A 15079-nucleotide genomic window follows, 5' to 3' on the forward strand; every position below is an offset into this window, starting at 1 on the left:
CGGGAGCGTCGGAGCCCTTGTCCGCCTCACTCCCTGGCCGGCCTGGCCCGGCCCGGCCTAGGCTAGTCCGCTCCGCGCGGTGACTCCGTGTTGTTCCGAGGAGCCGCATTCTGCCGCACTCCTCTGTCCCGCACGGATTCCCGCGCCGAGCCGGGCAGCCCAAAGCCTCCGGGGGAAACCTCGCACGCCCCAGCCAGACCTGCCCGGGACTTGCCGCCGCCCCGTCCCCCCGGCAGCTTCCGCCGGCCTCGGTCCCGCTCTCCTCGCCGCCCTGCCCGGACACCGCCAGGCCCCGGTGCCGCGCTCGGCACGGCCCGCGGTGCGGTTCGGGCTGGGACGGCCTCGGGGGTCGGGACGGGGCCTCGGGGAGCGGACATGGACCGTGTCCCGCCCTCAGCCGGCCCTCAGGCGCCGCCGCCATCTTGGCAGGGCGCGGGCGCTGCCGCGGCGCAGGAAATGGAGGACGCGGGGCCGTGAGGGCTCCCGGGGCTCCCTCAGCGCTGAGGGCTCCGCTCAACACCCGCGCCACGGGGGCTTCCACGCGCGACAGCCAGCACACTGCAGGGGGAAAAAGTTTTTCGAGTTGCCGAACCGAATTTGCTGTCTGTGCGTTACGCGAAGCTCAGAAATAATGTTACCACTTAGTTCAGCGTTCTGAGGATGTTTTACATAAATCTTTTCCCTTTTGCCTGGAAACTTTGTAAATTAATCAGTGGTCAGTTGTTGCCCCAAACTGCACTCCTGAGTGGATAGTGGTGCAAGTACAACATACCAGCGTTACCCACAATTAGTTACCATCTTTTGGTTTAAATGTCTTTCCCTTCCTGTTCATCAGGTACAAGAAACCCCCACCGAGCCCCCGGGCTCAGGAATGAAACGTGTGAAGGAGATCGTGGAGACACTTTGGATTGACCTTTCCTCAAGCTGTAAATCTAATATTATAGCAGTGTTAAGTTTCTTTAATTAGACTATGAGTAACAACGTGTGTCTTTTCCTCCCTGTTAAGTGCAGCTCATTTAAGATGGACTTGGGTTTATTTGTGTTTTGAGTACTGTGTTTGCCTCTCTGTGGTGTGGTTTATAACACGCTGTATTTTCCATAGGACTAAACCCATCCCGAGCTGTGAAAATGGGATGAACCTCTCAGTAAAACACCAGCATCACCAATGGGCTTTGAACTCATAATTTTTCCCAGTAACAGCACTTCTTCCCATTAATTACTTTTTAAATATCTATGTCATAGTCCTAGTCCAGCATAATTTTCCTGGCCTTTGGTTGCCTTGGATACATTACAGTCCTGTTCACAAGTAGTCCCACTTTTAGTTTCAAGCAATTATTGCTGTTTTCAGGTGATAAAGGGAAGAAAAATAGCGTGTGGAGCTAAGGAAGAGCTCAGAGCTTATAAATTATCTTTTTTTTTTTTCACTGTATGAACAAAAATCCAAACCAACAGATCAACGTCACTCCTAAAGGCTGCAGAAACAAAATCATATAATTCCTTTTCATAAAATCTTTACTTTTTCTGAAGTAATAAAACCTGGCTTCTCTCTGCTTCTTTGTAATAGGACTCAGGACTGACAAACCTCTTGTAATAAAACTTTTCTAACAACTTCTTGTGTTTTGCTGGTTGTGCTTCTGGAACTGTCCTTGAGCCCAGGAAACTCCAAGCCTAATCTTGGTGGCACCCGTAGACTTACTATCATAAAAAGGTTTTGTGACTGATACAGCTGATAAATTGCCCTGAGCAAATCAAAACTCTTCATCTAAAAGAGCTTCAAATCATTCCCTGGACTCTCCCTTAGTTGAAGTGGAACCAGGGTGCAACCAGTGAGTGAAAATGCTTTACTCAAGAAGTGCTACTGCTGGTGACAAATCAATTAATCATCCTCTCTAAGTGTACTGCCTCACATTCAGCTCCAGTGTTCTTATAACACAGCATATTTTTAGCTATGTTTCATTATAATGGAGGAAATTCTTCCCCAGCAGATAGTAAGAGAGTCTTTCAACAGCATTTAGTTTGTGTACTTGCCTCAAGAATTAGTTTGGCTTGTTGTATCTTCATAAAACTTGTAATTCTTGTTTTGCAAGTTTCTCCTTGATATTTAGGCAAAGGATAGTCTTGCAGTTAGAGAACAAAGTGAGGAGCATGACATCTGTTCTTGGCTCAGTATTTCCTAGAGAAAAAGGAGACAGAAAACAAGGTGCAAGTACAAAGTCTCTGCATTTCTTGCACACAAGGAAAATGCAATTTTATGTCAGGTCCACTGTCTGCCCCAAAAATCTCAAGGTTCAAGAGGAATTAGTGAATAGCTGTGCTCAGAGGAGCTCCAGCTGAAGGTAATCTGTTGTGTCAGCAATATATCTTTGCTAATACAGTCCCTAGAAGTGTTGGACAAAGAGCCAAATCATTTTCAGACCAAATAAAACAACAAATCACAATCTGCAACCCATGTTGTTGCATTGTTTTCCTCGGAGTGGTTGGAGCTGGGGGTAGAGAACCGTTCCAGTTGCTGGCTGATTGTCATTCTTTTTCTCGAGAGTGTCTATGCTAAATTAGCTATATACAGTCTTCTAGGGCAAAATGAGTCTGGTTGAAGAGAAGCAATCATACTGACTGATTCCCAGTGCTTAGTCCATTTTGATATAATTAGGTGATGAGATTTCCAGTAATTACTTATTTAGTGTATATAATAATACGAGAGTGATGAGCTAACTCATGACTGTTGCACAGATACCCACATTTAGAATCGGGCAAAAAGAACTTCCTTTGCTAAGGACTGCAGCTACACAATTGTCCCTCTATTTCTCCAAAGTGATTGAAATCAGTTAATCAGGAAGTCCTGTGGAATAAATAGCCACAACTTGCATGGTACAAGGGGAGCCCTTCAAGACTTGGTGCCTGGAGCAGCATTGGTGTCACATGAGAACGGGAAGGTAAAAGTGCAGGTGAAGTCACCACGAGGCCGTGCCCAACATGACCAGTGTGGCACAGGCTGAGGTGCTGAGAAAGAGTCTCAATGAAATATCTTTAAAGCATATTCTGTGACAGGGCAAGAACATGCAAACCTCCTCATGCTCTTAGTTTTAAAACAACCTATGGGATAACCTGCTGGGTGCCAGCTGCTTGTGATACCTTTTTTACACTGTGTCCACCTTCCAGGTGTCATTTATTTTGGTCACAGGGGCAGTTCAGCACTGAGTCCAATGTTATGCTAATGTTAAGATGGCTACAGTGTTAAAAATCAGCATTTGATGGCGTGTGTGGCACTGCAAAGACCTCGGCTGAAGGATGGCTCTGACACCACACACACCCCAAATATTTTAGGATAGCCTCCAAAACCTGGAGCACAAGAGGCACTGTGCCATGAGGGCAGCAGAGATGTTTACGTGCCCAGTGTTGATGGAGCTCTGGTGTCCCTCTAAAACGGGAGGTTCGACTAAAGGGGCAGATTTGGTCATTCTGCTGCTTCTATTTGTGAGCAGTGCCCTGTGGTTATCCAGGCCAATGTGGAGCCCGTGTCAGGAGGTGCCTGGATTGTGCCCAGAGTGCTGGGCTCGCTGGGTCTGTTATCAGCCGGCTGGCCTCAGGCATCTGCCGCAGTCAATCTGCAGCCCCGGCTCCTCCCTTGCTTCAAACGCTTTCACACTGCTGCCAGCCACTTACCGGAGTGATTCCAAAATGTCAGTTCTACTGATGAGGACTCAATGACCAAACATCTCTGTGCGGTGTATACTGCAAATGCACTAGAAATTATCAATCATTAATTTAACATGACTGGATTCCATAAGCCCAGGCATTCCATGATGTTGATGACACCAGCTGAGTGCTTGTGCCGTTCTGCCTACTCTGACAGGGCATCTCCCGAGCTGTGACAGCAGAGGAGGATCAGATCCCACAACTAAACCTTCTCTTTGCTGGACAGTCCTACTGGGCTGGATCTAATGGATTTTGGAGCCTCCACTTGAGCTTTCGTAACCAGCCCATCTTGTATCAGTGTACGTTTGATATTGAGCTACTCTACTTGGACACCAAAGGCTTTGAGAGGCCATCCCCTCGTGACTGTTCCAGTTAACTCCGGGAAGGAAAAAGAGTCTTAGGAAAAAAATAGTATGTCAAGAGGGCAGTTGCAGAGCAGAGACATTCAGGTGCTGGAACAGCTTTACCAAGTTTTCCAGAGCTGGAAGCAGAGGAAATGGACTGGTCTAGGCTGACTTGACTGAAGAGAGTACAAGGCAAAGCTGCCTTGTCCTCTCACGCTGCCACAGCTCCCAGCAGCAGGTTCCTAACCTAGTTTGGATGCAGCAATCCTCAGCTGGGATCCAACACTGAAATCAGCCCTTTATCTGTACTTGACCAGGCTCCAAGTGATTTCAGTAAGAGGAGGCTGAGTCAGGACTTGGCTATAGGTGGATCAGAGCCTTTGCAGTGTTTATTTATTAAATATCTCCCATCTGGTGTCCTGCTTGCAGCCTGCCAAAGCAAAAAGAATTAAAACCTTGCCCCCCCCCCCCAACATCTCGTTACTGAAGTAATGAGTAGAACTTTTTTTCCCCTCTACATTCCTGGAATAAGCTGTCAAACAAGCAGTTGAGCTGTTGCACCTTACCACAACCTTTGCCAAGAAAGATTTAGCAGCATGATAATTTAATGGAAAATATTATAGCCACATTCCTTTCAGACATAAATTCTCTGCAGAAAGATAGATATCTAATGGGAAAAAATCTGTGTTAATATTACAGTGGTTTATCTGCTTTATTGTTTTTTCCAGTGAGGTGTTTCACCCAAAATAGTGCAGAGGATATAGGAGAGTGAGCTAAGTGAGGTTATCCCGCCTCAGATTGAAATGTGGCTATAAATCTGACAGCATCCTTTCAGCTGCATTAAATAATACATAGAAGTACAAAAATAATGATGAGACATACTCTTTAAAAAGAGATGTTCACCTAAAGCTGTGCAAAGCCATGTTAGGGATATGCCTGTCAGGAAGGAGCAGTGGGAATAACTCACAGGAGAGGAGAAATTATCTAAGAAATGTAAGCATTGCCACAACAAAAAGATAACTGAATTCCATGGTAATTTCCACCAAGCAACAAATGAAAACAATTGGGCTCTACCAACAGAGATGACAAACAGTTCTGTAGTTCCTAGAATATTTGTACGTGCTAAAAATAAGCGTGGCTCACTTTAATTGCATGAGAAACTACAAGCTGAAGATGAATAAAAGGTCATAAAGAGGTGCTGGCTTGGAGGTAGAAAAGCATAGGAACAGGCATATCCCAATTCACAGTTGTGACAAAGGCGTGTGTGTGTGTGAGATATGCTGTTAATAGAGTTGCTTTAATTATGTTATAGGCTCAAAGTTGGAGCAATAATGCAGCTGAGGCAGTTTTAAAGGTTAAAAAAATCCCCAGATACTGTGGGGTTCCCCAGCAATGCAAACATACGGTGTTTGGAATTGTAAAAGTGAAAATTTACAGTTGAAAACTCCTTTAATTCCTCTCACTTTGACTCTATTCATGCCAACTAAATATAAATTAAATAGAAATCAAACAATTTTCTCCTCATAATTGTATCATCATATAATTTTTCAACACTAAATTTACAATGCTAATTGTTATTACAATACTAAACAATTACAGTACTATTTAGAATTTTCCATTCTAGTTGTTTGATTCAACCAAATACAAAAAATCCTCAGCCTAAATCCTTATGGTAAGTGACAACATCCTAAACATATGAAGCAGCTTTTTCTCCTCAGTGCACACAGCTGGGTCCTGCTCTTCTCTTGGGATGTTCTCAAGCTGTTTTAAGGATTTCAATCCCAGAAATACAAATGGACATTGCAAAACTGTACTGAGGTCTTGGGGTTTCACTGGTTTAAGCAAGACTTTTACTTAGGAAGGAACTGTATTCATTTCCTAGGCTTCTCCTCATAAACATGTATAAAATTTAACTTAGTGAACAGCTACCAAAGTTTTGAGTCTCAGAAAAGGACTTATTTATGAGCACATATGGCCTGCTATATAAATGCATAGTTCATCATTCCCAAGAGGTGTGATCTTCTCTGTATACATAAATAATTTTCTGCTGTTTTTCAGCTTTTTGAATTGATTACTTATAAAATCTTGTGGTGCATTCTTAGGGAATCCAGGAATAGCTCTCTCTGGCACGTACACTTAACACTGTCATATAAACTCTGATTTGAATGCAGAAGGGGCTTCCATCCAACTTGTCAGGCATTGGTCCCCCATGGAACTTTGTGATCTTTGTGCCTTTCTAGTGTTTTCTACGTTTGTCTTTTGGTATTTTCCCCCTCACACTGTGCAGTTTTTAGGGTTTGTTTTTTATTGCATTTCCCCCTCCTCTTTTTCAACCTCAGGTGTTTTACGGGGAGAACAGAGGTGCAGTGGCACAGGGCAGTGTCCCGGGGCTTAGCTGCTGCAGCTCTGTTCTTCTTCTTTTCTCTCTCTCTCTTTTTTTTTTTTCTTCAGGATGGCAAGCTTTATTTTAAAATAAATGGCTACACAAAACCCTACTCCAAAGCACCCCCATTTATGGATCCAGGTGATCATGCTGTTCTTTAATTATTATACAGAAATATCCCCATCATGGAAAGCGGCTGTAATTGCAGTCATTGAGAAGGAGGATGTCCTCAGAGTTCATAAAACAGGTTTAATGGCAAAAGGCTTCACCCAGAGCAGCCCCTGCATCCACTCGATGATTCTGCCCACTTCCAGCTTGCTTTCAGGGACCCTGCAGATGCAGTTGGTCCCAAAGTTGGTGTCCCGAGTCTGGATGCAGCGCAGGCAGCAGAGGTTCTCACAGCCCTGCTCTTTCTGCTTGGCAATCAGGTTTTTGTCAGCGTAGCCCTCGTTGATGCAGAACTCACAGAGCTCTCTGCTGATTGCTTTCCTCTTGTAGAAGAGATCAAAGATGCAACGTGTTTTCTGGTGGTGGATCCTGAAGATGGGCCTCTGCTTCCCTCTTCCCTTCGTGCAGCTCCATCTCTGCTTCTCTCATCTTCTGATCCAGCTGGTCCAGCGTGGGCTGGATGAGCTCCCAGCCATCTGGGGGAGGCATCCTGCTCTTCTTCACTTTGGGCATTGCCTCGGGAACGAGCGGGCTGAAAGGCAAGGGGAGCTGCCACCACTCCTCAGAATCACTCCCATACCCAGCCCGTGGCTATCCTCCCTAGATTACGTACAGCAATAATTTTAAGTACTTAACTAAGTCCTATAACCTTGAATTTTATCTGCAGCAGTTCTTTCAAGTTTAGACATAATTAGCTCATGAGAAAACTTTTACTGCTCAAGCCGCCAATGTTGTTTTAATCATGTACCTGGTTTAGTGTCACAACTTTAGAAATTTATTTATCTAAAAGTGTTTGCAGCAAGAAATCTTTAATCTTTTGTTATACCTGAATCTACATTGCATAAACTTACAATGGAATTGTCATATTCTTTTTCATCCCTCCAAAAAAAACATTGTGTACACAGATTGTCTGTAGATTCATTGTTAATAAGTTTAAGCAAAATTAAGGTCCAATATTGTCAGATTTGAGTATTACTAAGATATGTTCTTTTAATTTGATTAAGGATGAGTTCTCTTCAGTTGATTTTGTTAAATTAATTTCTGATAAGTTTGAGTGTTATTGAGTATGGACAATGTCCAGTTTAATTGTTCTTCACTTTAAGCTATTTCCTGTTTTATTCCAGTTTTATTGCCATTAATTTTCACTTCTGTCATGCTTTTATTTAGTGCAAATTAAGTGTTGGCAAAATTGCATAAAGTTAAGCCTCAGTGTTGTCAGATTTTGAGTAATGTTAAGTTACATCCTATTAATTTGATATCCTTTTAGGGCTAAGTTTTATTAAGATAGTTTTGTTCTGTCAAAATTGATTTCTACCAAGTTTGAGAGTTGTTTAATCTTAGTCATTTTAGATTTTGTTAATGTCTTGGTTTGAAAGACAGGTTTCTGATAAGGAAGGCAGGAGCCTCCTTTGGAATGGAAAATGTAAACCCCCTCCATCCAAATTATTATAATTTTGAAATTAAGGGGCTCTCAGGCAAAGATATAGGAATAAGAGTTCATTACTAGGACAATTGAAATAAAATGCAAAAAACCAAAACACTGCCAGAGTCAGAATCCAAGCTGACCCCCCGTCAGTCACTCAGGGTGTTGGAGCAGTCCCATTAAATGGTGGCTGCATCCTCCTGCAGTGGCAGATGTGGTTGTGTTGGAGCAGTGCTCCTGTGGAAGGTGCAGTTTTCCCCCAAAGCTCCAGTGATTATGTGGAAAGGTCTGGTTTTTGTCTGAGTCCAGTGGAAAAAGGCTGCTTTGGTGTTCCAAATTTCAGTTTTTATCTAGGTGGGAAATGCTTGGCTCCTCCTCCTGGGTGGAGCATCTCCCAATGGCATGATGTGATTTTATCAGCCATGCAGTGGGACTCAATGGCCCATCAAACAGACAATATCTTCCTGGAGGAGGGATGGGTGGTGGAAAATAGATAAAGAACTCTGTCCCACCTGTTTTCAACAGATGGTGGTAGAATTGAACCAGAATAACTCCTGGTTACATCTTGCATTGTAACCTAAGACAGTTAAATACTACTTTTATACATTGTAAATATGTAGTTGTTTTCTTTTAACAGATAGGACGACTAAAACAGCTGTGATTAAATGCTGATAAACACCTATTTGTATATAACAAGGATACAGCATGTTCACTCTTGATTTTGCCAAAGATTCTATTGCTTGTTACAATCTCTGCTGTTTTATATTCCATAGGTAACACAGAAGAGTCAGGGATGATTCTACATTATGGCTGTTATTGACTGTAAGCTGTTTTAGTGTTTTCCTTTGTTTCATTTTACTGTCATAGGTACATGGCTGTTTAGAAAGGTGTTATCTCAACTTCTTACTGGTATATTGATTACATGATGTGAATTTACTGATTTTATAATAGGCATCATTCATAAGATGTTATTACCGTATTTACTGCCAGCTTCTCATATGCTTTAACATCTCTTTCTGTAATTATCTAAAGGACACGTGTCATTTCAGGATCCTTCTTTTTTGTTCTCTAGCTGCTTATGCATGTCTCAGACCAGGTTAGCTCTCTGGCTAGCCCCTGCACTGGTTCTGTGGTTTGACCCAATGCTGTCTCATAATTTTAAGTATTTTTCAGAGTTCCAAGAAAAGATGACTGAGCTTTGTTGAAAGCCTCCTCTGAACTGCTAGTCTTGTGGCTTTTCCCAGTTGTTATTACAGAAGCACTCTAGCAGTTTGCTGTGTTTGAAACATCTCTATCCTGAAGGAAACTTTGGAGGGATCTAACTACTAGGTGATTTGATTAGTCTTTAACCCCAAGGCCTTTACTCATAACTGCTATTCTTAAGAGCCTTGTTTTAAAATGTGTTTAGGGAATTCCCTCTCAGCTGGAGCTTGGGCGGTGGCCAGGCCTTGGCTCTACCTGGATGGAGAATTTGCCAATAAACCCAGATGTTTTCTGCAACAAAATTAGATTCAAGAACTAGATTCACTTTGACTTGGTGATTTGACCTTTTATATGTGACAGATGAATTATTTTTAGAGTGAGCTTGGGGATTATTATCCAGAAATAATTATTATCCAAATCCTCACTGCATTGAGGTTTGTCAGCTGTTTGCACACTCTGGGGTGTTGGTACAATATTTTAGTGATTAATAATCATCCAATTTCACATGTGTTATTAATTATGTGTATTATCTGAAATCTTCCTAATTGTTGTACCTGACTTATTCCTGACTTCTGGCAGTTTCTTGTTTCACTATCTATACTGTTTTCTTTGTTATTCCCTCCATGGTCTTAGCAAGAGTCATGCATGCTGTTTTCAAAACATAAAGAAAGGGGAATTAGCTCCTAAAGAAGTCCAAATAATGCAATATTCATGCAAAAAAAAATTTTACAGGTTTTTAGGTAAGGACCCTCATGTGAATGTGTAATGGCAAGGCCTAATTAATTCATTAACTTAAGGAAAAGGTATGCCTGTGTTTTATAATCAACAGGTTCCAAATAGTCACCCGTTCATTGGATCAGCCACTGATGACCTCTGAAAAATTGAGGCCCAGTGAGAAGAGAAATAACCTAGTCACCAGGCAGCCTTGGTGGCCACAGCAGGAACAGAAGTAGGACTGCCAAGACATAGCTGTGTCTGCAAACTACAGAGGCAATTTGCCAACAAAAGCCTTGTGTCATCATCATGGTACAGTGTTCCTAGCACCCTTCTTCAGTTCTTCCCTGCTCCAGGATCCAAGAGCACATTCAGTGGTATCAAAGATCAACACGTCCAGCTAATGGACTATCTGCACTTTAAAACAATAGTCATTTATTTCCATTTCCTTAGGAGACATTGGATATTAGTCTTTTGTTTTCTCATGCTGCAAAGCCCTGTGTCAATGACATGGCAGAATTTGCTAAGTTAAGTTTTGTAATCGGTCTTTTATGTATCTTATCCCATATCTAACAGATAACCAGTGATAACTTTAATGAGATAACTCCCTCAGAGGGGTGAGCTGTTCTAACATCAGAACATCTGAGCCTTTTTTACATTAGCAAAAAGGGGGAGATGTCATAGGCAGGTAAAAGAATTATAAAAGAAAGGCCTGATGAAACCAGGCCTGGCTCTGCTGAAATGCCAAAGCTGGCCTGTCACTTCTTCCAAGTGCAGTTCAATTCCCATATGAAGCTATTTTGAGAGTGAGAGTTCGTTAACACAATAATCTATTCTGAGGGTGAAAAACAAATGAACCTGCAATGACAAGGGATTTGTCCCATGAGAACCAGTAGAAAAAATATGCAAACTAACTGAAAATGCAGGAGTTTGATAGATATGCAAAATACCATGTACACACCAATAAACTAGGTGTAAATGTATTGTCAGCCAATCAAATATGACACAGTGCCTTCTGATAACCCTATAAAATATGACCTATACAATAAAGATTTGGCTTTCTGCATGAAGACCATGGAGTCTCAGCTGATTTACTCTAACACTTCATGACTTTTCAATACAAAATAGTGGGTTTTGGAGGTCTTAAGGACTGATGGAGGAATCAGAGTAAATCCAAGTCCTTTGGCACATGTGGAAATGCTGTTTGAATTACCCAACGCATGAGCAACAAGACTTTACTTTAAAGGCATTTTTCCCCAGTGCTTTGTGATTATTTGACCAATTTATGATTTCTTGGAATCAAGGAATCATAGAATGACTTAGGTTGGGAGAGACTTTCAGGATCATGAAGTCCAACCATTAACCCAGCCCTGGCAAGGACACCACTGCCCCAGGTCCCCAGGTGCCACATCCTCAGAAGGAGATAAACAGGGCTTGGTATATTTGCAGAGTTTATGAAATTGTGTGTATGGACTTATGAGCTGCAGCCACAGGTCTTTCAAAACATCCCTGATTCCTGGTGGATGGTAAAACATATTTATTCATATATAAGACTGCTTTGGAGTTCCTGTAAACACCATAAAAGCAGATAGAGTCACCTAAGAGAAGGATGGCATTTGGTTCCAGCGTTTGTTATTCAATAAAATGGAGTATAAAACCTGTCATTGCTCAAGAAGTATGGCTTGTTTTTCCTCACTGCCATCCTATTTTGATAATACAGTAGTTAAATATGCAGTAACTCATCTGAGACTCATATGATTAATGTTATCACCAGCTTTAACAGGCATGCTTCATATTAAAGTCTCCTTTGAAAAATTCTTCCTTTAAGATTCAGGCAACTGGAAGTCTAGTCATCAGTATAACATAAATATCTGTCTCCAAGGTTAGTCACACTAATGAAAGGAGTCATCTAGAAGGATGTTCTATCCATGGGAGCCTGAAAATGGCACAATACTGGTATCTAGCAAAAGATAGGGAAAAGGAGGTTGTGTGTGAAATTAGGAGAAAAATCAGCTGTCCCTGAAAACTGAAGAATAAACAGAATTACTTGATTTTTTTTCTTTACAGAAGGAAGACATTATTTTTCAGAAATTATCACTTATTTTTGTCTTCAGTGTCTACCAGGATAAAACACATTGTCTGCTCTGGCCGAGGTTATTTTCCTGGAAGCAGCTCTCAAACTGGGAAAAGCCATAGAAGCAATAACAAATGGAAAGTACCTCAAGAATGTGTTTTCATGTTTGGAGTTGGGAATGACCTTGGGTGTTGGCTGCTCCCTCTATTGTTCCCAGGGTTCATGCAGTGAGTAACGTTGACACTGCAGCATTCAGAAACAAACACATTCATTAGCCAACCTGATGAGCAGGTTTGTGGGCAGGGAACTCCACTGAGTAATGAAAGCTTGAGCTGTTGGGTTGGGAACAGAGACCTGAGCTGCAGGGAATGTGCTGTGGGCTGACTGGAGCTCCCTGGTGTGGCTCTGCTGGGGTCACTGGCCTGATGGCTCCCAAAAAGTGGGTCTGGGCAGCTTTCCAAGCTGAAGGAAGAACTTAATCAAACAGCTTGTTGTTCCTTACCTGCTGCTGGCCACGGGGATCTCTTCCCTTGTTCGAGTATAAAGGGAATGTTTGAGCCCACTCCATTAAATTTTCATTTCGTGAAACGGAACCTCCTGCTACAAAGGCAGGAAAGGGGCTTTGGGCCAGTCCATTAGTGCTGGTGAATAAAATTGTTATTCCTTCCTCATACCTGAGCACTGCTACAACCGCAGAATGTTGGTGAAGCGTGTGAATTCCTAGGAAAAACTCATCCAGAAAACACAGTTATTAAAATATGTTAGAACACAGATCAAAACGGGGGCATGTTAAATTTGTTTGTAACCTTAATTTAGGAACCTTGTGGACAGATTTACAGCAGCCTTCAGCAAAATAGTTCAGTGCTGCTTTTTCCCTGCCTTCCTCGGAGTCAATCAGGGCTGCTTGCTAATGGAGAGTTTACCTTGTTGGAACAGCTGGGAGATGCACAAGGAGACTACAGGAAGGGGAAAGGACAATTTCATGGCTCAGAGAACCAAAACGTGTCCAGCGTAACTTAATCCTGTCCTTGTCTGCGTGACACATCTCAGGTGTGATGCCACACAGGTCACAGAACCTTTTCCCAGGTGGTGACAATGTGCCATCTGGCACTTCTTTTCCAGGGGCTCTGTATGTGACACTCAGGAGTCAGAAATGACCAGAGCTGTCAGCAGCTCCTAACCCTGAAGCACAGGAGCCCTGAAGTTATCAGGAAAAACGTCACAGGAACTTCTGAGCCAAGGGTCATCCTTGGAAGTCGCTGAATCACTTTATTTGGTTGTCTCGATGTTAACTAGTATGTGTCTCACCAGGTGGGGGGGACACATTCATCTTAAAAATATATGAAAATTACTGAAATTTGGGAGAGTCCTGAGCAACCCACCCCACAGCCTTCCAGAGGAGAACATGGGTAAATAATCCATAATACTCTGTCAGTCTTTGGGCTGCTTCTAGAGACAGGGGAGCCAGCAGGAGAGATGGGACTGAGGAAAACCAGGGAACTTCTGCCCTTCCAGTTTTAAAAACTGGGACACTGATACAGCACGGGCTAAACAACAAGGTTTTAGGGAATGTAACAAATTTCTCACAGCAGTGTCTCTGTGCTGATCACTCCTTTGAAACAGGGGCTGCTCCAGTGCATTTCTGCCAGTACACATCCTAAAAACCCTTCAGGTGCTTTTCCTGCAGCTACAGGCAATGTTCGGCTTTCTGTCTGCTTGTCCATCCCCCGTTAATCCCAGTGTCCTGATGTTTATTCCGAGTTCCAGCCAGGCCTTTGGCATTCACTCCAGCCCAGGGGATGGAGGGGAGCCTGCCAAGCCCTGGGTACTCAGCTGGCAGGGGAGGGCTCCACCCGTGGCATCCCCGGGGCTGACCCTGGGCACAGCCCTAGCTCTGGGGATGTCCCTGCTCCTCCTCCCCACCTCCAGCTCCCTGGAAGCTCCTCAGTGCACACCGAGCTGGCAGCAGCAGCGACTTCAGCTGCCCCGGTGAGGGGTCCCAGCCGAGGAGACTCACCTGGGCTGGGCACTGGGGATCAGTGGTCACAGCCAGGAGTCCTCTGTGAACCTCTCATTGTCCACTCTGCTGTGGGGATCTCACAGCCTGCAAAACTCCCACGATTTGCTTTGTTCCCCTTTCTTTTTAAAGAATAATTAAATAGAAAAATTATTCTCTCCACAAGTAATAAATTGTGGAGTACTTGTAGACTGATGGGATGAACTGCAAAGTCAGTGATGCTCTGTCTCAGTGTTGCAGTACAAATAAAAACACAGACTCCTTGGCAATACTAAACTTGTCAAAATCAAATCTGAAACTCCTGGTTTGTTTTTGTTTTTGACCTTTCTCTTTCTGGGTTTTACAAAGAAACTCAGGGGAAAAAATACTTGTGGAAAAAGGGTGAGTGAAAACTGATGAAAGGTGTTAAGCAGAGCCAGGGGAATCCCTCTGTACGAATCAGCCTTCCTCCTGTTCTTGCTCTGAGAACAAGACCGCTGCCCATATGTCATGCCCTTATTTTTGTGCCATCTCTGAAAACAAGCAATCTGTTTCTAAAACAAAAGAGGATACAGAGATAAAGACTTTCTTTTGCCACTCACTGGCTTCCCCATCTCGAATAAATTTAAACAAACTGAAATCACAACCTGTTTGAGGGGTAACTTCAGAGAGTTCTCATAAAATACAGTCCAGCTTCTTTTCTTTATCATATCCTAGAAAGCCACTGCTCTAGTTTTGCACTTGGGAGTGTGACTGGATCAGGGGAGTGATTCTATATTTGAATAATGACCAGGCAGAATCCCGTGGTACAAGAGGTGACAGTGGTCCATGCAGGATGAAATCCAGAAAGTGCAAGGGCCCGTTTCACCCTGTTCTCCTGACGGAGAGCGGGGTGTGTGAATTCCAACAGATCCCATTTCAAGTTAACTCCATATTTATACTCCTGGTGCTCATCTGCTCCACCAAGAAAAGATCATCTGAAAAATGTGATCCCTGTTAAGAGGCTCATTCAGCTCATCAAGCGAAGCAAGCAGAAAGCTGCTGGCAGGAGCAACAGCTGTATGCCTGACCTTCCCCA

The 15079-nt window shown here is 43.1% G+C and overlaps 1 pseudogene; it reads right to left on the reverse strand.

Annotated features, from left to right (window-relative positions):
• Positions 1-6154: 6154 nt before the first annotated feature.
• On the reverse strand, positions 6155-7104 carry LOC134048858 (protein BUD31 homolog; annotated as a pseudogene).
• Positions 7105-15079: the final 7975 nt, after the last annotated feature.

The sequence above is a fragment of the Cinclus cinclus genome, chromosome 12 (assembly GCF_963662255.1).
Source record: "Cinclus cinclus chromosome 12, bCinCin1.1, whole genome shotgun sequence".
Lineage (NCBI taxonomy): Eukaryota > Metazoa > Chordata > Aves > Passeriformes > Cinclidae > Cinclus > Cinclus cinclus.